The sequence below is a fragment of the Procambarus clarkii genome, chromosome 27 (assembly GCF_040958095.1).
Source record: "Procambarus clarkii isolate CNS0578487 chromosome 27, FALCON_Pclarkii_2.0, whole genome shotgun sequence".
In the NCBI taxonomy this organism is placed as follows: Eukaryota; Metazoa; Arthropoda; class Malacostraca; order Decapoda; family Cambaridae; genus Procambarus; species Procambarus clarkii.
The window spans coordinates 39,958,780-39,964,779 of record NC_091176.1 but is presented as its reverse complement, the minus strand read 5'-3'; the positions used below and the strand labels follow the sequence as shown (position 1 = coordinate 39,964,779).

Here is a 6,000-nt window from a genome sequence, read left to right as displayed (position 1 = left end):
CACAAGTAACTTACAAGTTATTAAATAACAGTTGGATAACGCGTCAGAGGCTGCCAGTGTTGCTGCCACGCCCGAACATCAACACTGTAACAGTTGTTAAAGGCCTACTCATATATATCAAGGCTTAACAGAAATAACATCGATAATAATAATGTTTCAATTACTTGTAAGTTATTTGTGTATGAGAAAGTCTGGTGTGTGAGTTGGGTCATATACATGACGTCACAGAGGTAGTTTGGTCATCAGGCCGGGCTGACCAACTGGGGGGGGGGGCAGGCAGTGTGGCGCGGACCTTGGTGGAGGAAGGTGCTGCTCTGGAGGCGGTATATTGCTGGCTAAATTACTCCCTGGAGAAGCCTTGTCCCAGCGGGTTACTTGCCCCCAGTCTCCAGGCAAGTGAATGGTCTTATTGTAGTATTTTACAAGTTGATTATTTCTCTAGACGGCCACAACTTTGACTTAAAACAATCGTAAACCTGGTCAGGTCCTCGGGCATGTATAGTGTTGATTATGAAGACAATTACGGAGTGAGGTAGCGACGTGGCGTCACTGTTGCTTCAGGAGCAGGTCACTTACACAAGTCTGGTTTACTATTCAAATATCTGCCCGACATGGGGCTAATATGCTTTGCGGTTTTATTGGTCTAGAATATTAAAATGGTAATAGATTTCAATACGAGCTGTAACTAGTAGTCCTCCAGTGTGGCTCGTCTATATATATATACAATATAACACTGGCAATGATCTCAAACTGTGAAAGTGACATGAATTGTTAAACACAAGTGACTTGACACGGAATCCTTGGGCTAATTTCTAGTTATATATGTAGCGACGAGTATGTTAATTTTTAAAAGCGTTATCTTGATTGTATTATGCTGAGTAGATCAGGTTGTTTTAATGAATTAGTGTCAATGGCAAAGTGGTAAGACATTCGCCTGGCGTTTCAAGAGCGTACCGTGGCCCGGGAGGACTTACTGGGCGCCAATCCTTAACTGTAGCCTTTGTTTACCAAACATTAAAATGGGTACATGGGTTGTTAGACGATTTGGTGGGGTCGTATTATGGGGAACATTAGGATTAAGGACTTGCCTGGAGCGCTATGCGTGGTCGTGGCTGTACAAGACAACCCGTTCTCGCAAATTCGTAAAGTCAATATTGACTTATTAAATAAGTGCATAGGTAACATACTAAACATAATAGATACCCTTAAAAAGCTTCATAGAAAACACCGACCTTACCTAACCTTCTTAGTATGTTAAGATAAGCATCTTATTGCTTCGTAATTACAATTATTACTTAACCTATACCTATAATAGGTTAAGTAATTGTAATTACGAAGCTATAAGATGCTTATCTTAACATACTAACAAGGTTAGGTAAGGTCGGTGTTTTCTATGAAGCTTTTTAAGGGTATCTATTATGTTTAGTATATCACCTATGCACGTAGTTAATAAGTCAATATTGACTATACGAATTTGCGAGAACGGGTTGCACAAGAATGTAAGAACTATTGTGTACATATATAATTAAAAAACATAAATAACCTGTAATATTTAGCATAGAATGTGGTTAATTTCTGTAACTTGTATTTTTTTATATGAAGTGATTAACACGACAGTTGCTCTCCAGCAGGTGACTGAAGTGCCAGGCTGATGAAGGCATTATAATGCTAACTGTTCACATTTAGGGTATTAAAACAATGAACGATTTCTAAACATATAGACTGGACAAAAATTGAATAGAAGGAATGCCAGCTCGAAAGTATTGAAGACATAGAACTGTCAGAGCATAATTAAAAACAATTGATGCACCTCGGAAAACTGGGTGTGAAGACTTGCCTCACATGGGCCAGGAGGCCTAGGGTGTTCTTGTATTTAATTTAATGTTAAATTTCAGGTATGCGAGACAGTGCAACAGTTTGGCTTATTGAAGCTTGAGGCAGCCTTGAGCGAGGCATATGGGTTATATCAAGACCTTACAGGTATAGTGGCTTTACTGTATACTTTGAAGTTCTTTACAAATTTACATAGTAATTTATATTTTTGATTAGTTGTGCTTCCTTGTACATTAAGCTGGCGGGTTGTTCCACTAACCTTGGCCAAGTATGTTGTGCTCGCCTCTCCTGACGGTTAATCATATGGTTCGACGGGCATGCATAGGTCAGGTGCATATAATATATTAAACATTGAGCTCTTAGTTTCAAGTTGTAATACTAGTTAGGTAGACAATTGCAAATTAGATGGACGGAGGGAAATTTACGTAAGTGTGTAAGATGGCATTAATGTGGTAATTATATTTGCTTCAACACGTATAATGGCAGGAACCATCCCTCACCACCGTGGCAGGAACCATCCCTCAGCACAGAGTTACCATATACCCTTTTCCAACCCTCCTGTACGGAGCTACTTGAGGCGACTGTAAAGTGTCCTGGCTTGTTCCACCAGACTATTGGTCACAGATGTGAGCAGTCCTACGTAACACAACCAAGGTTGATCAGATAAACTGCTGGGTGAATTCTCCCCCCCCCCCCCACACACAAACGTTTTTTAGTACAGGATCGTGAGCTGTTATGTCTGTAACTAAAATGTGATAAACGGGTCTGCCAGCATTACATGATGTAGGCTGAGCCGAAGTTTAGCGACACTTCCCCGCTACTTTGTACATTTATCATGTGTGCAAAATTTTTATTAATACTTAGTGAGAGTTGCCAAGACGGGGAATTTGTTTAGAAAGTCTGGATAGGGATTGTTTAGTGGAGGCGAGTAATTACACAAATGGATCATATGCTAAAATTTAAAGGTGTAACTGTCGCGTCTATATTTAGTGTGGTAATATTCATAATATTTAGGCTAGAGACGCTGCGTATATATAAGAATGAACAAGGTAAATATAAAGATGAAGGTAAAGGCTAAGCTTATCGTTCTCAAAGACGTCAACATACTGGGGACTCGCGGCCGTTGCTAACTGGCCGTACACGGTTTTGTTCCCCGGAAAACTTTAGATTCTGAGCACCCATCAGCTCAAAACACCATGATTTTGTGAGGAAGAACACATCAATACGCGAAGACCCAGGGAATATCTTGTTTGGAAGGAAGTTAATCAGTTTAGTCTACAATTGATGGATAAACGTTGTTGACTAACTGCTGTCCAGCTGACTCTTATCCTGCACAACCCAGTACGCAGGCAGCCCAAACTGTTGTACTGCACTCGTCGCCCATGAGTTTTTTTTAGGACCGTGTAAATGACCAGGTCAGTTCGTCCTACCCTGAAAGGCGAGAAGACGCCTGCAGGTGTACCGAGCCTAACAGGTAAAGGTAGACCAATGTGCTCAATTTGGTGTTAGGTATCCCTGATTCCACCTGGAGGAATCATTTTACGACCTCCGTTGGAGAGGAATGAATTTCTCCAGGCCTAGGAGTGTCTCGGGCATTAGGTAGGGCAGTGAATCGGTACTTATTATGTAGAGTCGTCATGGGGAAGTCTGATAAAGAAGCAATAGAGGCAGCTGTAACGGTTCTATTATTACGTGAAGTATGGTGACAATAAACACAAACACTAAGATAATATATATATTTGGTCGAATATACAGAAGTACGCAGGTGATAACTTTGGCGAGCAATGGTGTGAGTTGAGCGCACTGAGCGTCGGTACAATATCTCGCAAGTGTGTACTAGACCACACTTGAAAGTAGACTAGTTATTATTGATTTGATTTGATGAAGATTAAGCCACCCAAAAGGTGGCACGGGCATGAATAGCTTGTAAGTGGTGGCCCTTTTAAGCCATTACCAGTATCAAGAGCTGATACTGAAGATCTGTGGAGGTGCGAATGCACCCTGCATGACGGGAGATGTCTCCCTTGTGAATGTGTTATGAAGATGAAGCCACCCAAAAGGTGGCACGGGCATGAATAGCTCGTAAGTGGTGGCCCTTTTGAGCCATCACCAGTATCAATAGATGATACTGGAGATCTGTGGAGGTGCGACTGCACCCAGCGTAACGGGAGATCTCCCCCGGACCAAATGGTGACCAGATGGTGTGGTTTCTACACACAGAGAGAGAGAGAGAGAGAGAAAGATTAAGCCACCCAAAAGGTGGCTTGGGCATGAATAGCCCATAAGTGGTGGCCCTTTTGAACCATTTCCAGTATCAATAGATGATACTGGAGATCTGTGGAGGTGCGACTGCACCCTGCGTGACGGGAGATGTCTCCCGTCAGTTATTATTGGCCACTCTGCTGCTTATATGCTCGGGCAACACCTCACCGTTCTCCAAAGGTTGACAGGAATAGTATGTGGAAATTAGGAAAGGTTCGAGTTCCATAATTAGTACCAAGAAGAGCTTTGCTACTCTCATTAGGCTAATGCGTTTGGAGCGAGTATATTATTGGGACAATCTACTCGCTACAGAACTCCCCCTCCCAGGGGAGGGAAGGGAAAATACTTGATCAAGGAACTTAGCTGGTCGGTGAATTGTACGCCCTGCTCGCGTTGTATAACCCTCAAAGTTAACTTCCTCCTCTTCGCTGATGTCATCTAACTGGGGTCGTAGGGTGGGAGGTCGCACAGGATCGTCCGTCGTCGTAGGATCAGGTTGTGGTGCGGCTGGTAACTGGGGTTGTAGGGTGGGAGGTCGTACAGGATCGTCCGTTGTCGTAGGTGGCGGTGCTGCTGGTAACTGTGGTCGAAAAGTGAACGGCGTAGTCGGCAGATGTGTCTCTGGAGGGATGTCTGGGGCAGCGTCACAGTGTGCTGGTTTAAGGCGATCGATGGAGATGCTTACCCGCTGTCCTCGGCGTTCAATGGTGAAGAACTTCGGTGTTCGAGCAACCACATATAATGGTCCTTCGTAAGGTGACTGTAGAGGGCGTCGAACAGCGTCGACTCTTACAAATATGTGTTCAGTTATATGGAGCTCATGAGGCACATGTGTAGCACGAGTTGTCAGTTGGCGTGGTGGTGTAGGCCGAATGTTTGTCATGGCCGCCCGTAATGTCTGGACAAAAGTGGGGTCTGGGGGTGTGATGAGTTGCGTCGGGGTTAAGAATTCGCCCGGAAGCCGCAGGCTAGATCCGTATACTAAGTCTGCTACCGAGAATCCACTGCCCTCCTTCGTGGCCGAACGGATGCCAAGCAAGACTAATGGAAGGTGTCGATCCAATCATCAGGGCGTGCTTGAGCTCTCAGGGCGGCTTTTAGTTGTCTATGAAAGCGTTCTACCATTCTGTTCGACTCAGGGTAGTATGCTGTGGTTCGGTTATGTGTGGTGCCGAGGAATTCCGTAAGTTCCTTCCATAGATATGATTCGAACTGTCGTCCTTGGTCGGCGATGAGGACAAAGTGGCTGCCAAAACGGGCGACCCATCCAGAGAGGAAAGCCTGGACCACTGACTCGGCTGAGATGTTGATTAATGGGATTGCTTCCGACCATCTGGAGAATCGATCGATGCAGGTGAGTAGATAAGAATATCCTCCTGCCGACGGTAATGGTCCAATGTAGTCGGCATGCACCACCTCGAAATGGTCAGAAGGTAACAATAACTGTTGAAGTGAGCTCTGTGTGTTTTCGCTCGCTGGCACTGGAGACATGAGCGAGTCTACCATCGAACATCGGCATTGATTCCTGGCCATACAACACGCTCCGTTAGTAGTTTCTGGGAAGCACGTACTCCTGGGTGTGCTAGGGAGTGAAATACTGAACGTTTTCCAGCGAAACTGGGCAGGAATGTAGGGCCTAAGTGCTCAAGTCCATGAGGTCAGATTATACTACCGCCACCTTCCATGGGAATATCGATGAACCGGAGAGCTGTGTCAGATGTTCGTAACCGCTGCAGATCAGGGTCTTCCCGTTGGGCCTTACTGATTACACAATAGTCCACCTGAGCTGGGTTTGTCACGACGTGGTTTATGGTGGGTCGAGACAGTGCAACGGCTATGACATTGTTAGTTCCTTTGACGTGGCAGATATCCACGGAAAATTGGGAGATAAATCCCAGGTGATAT

The 6,000-nt window shown here is 44.6% G+C and overlaps 1 long non-coding RNA gene across 1 annotated transcript in view; it reads left to right on the top strand.

Moving 5' to 3' along the window:
- The first annotated feature begins 281 nt into the window (after nucleotides 1–281).
- The window catches only part of LOC138369143 (uncharacterized), a 132,968-nt gene continuing 127,249 nt past the window's right edge, over nucleotides 282–6,000 (top strand). Inside the window, exon 1 of the long non-coding RNA XR_011229766.1 lies at nucleotides 282–392. This is a non-coding gene — a long non-coding RNA (uncharacterized lncRNA). The remainder of the gene's footprint in view (nucleotides 393–6,000) is intronic.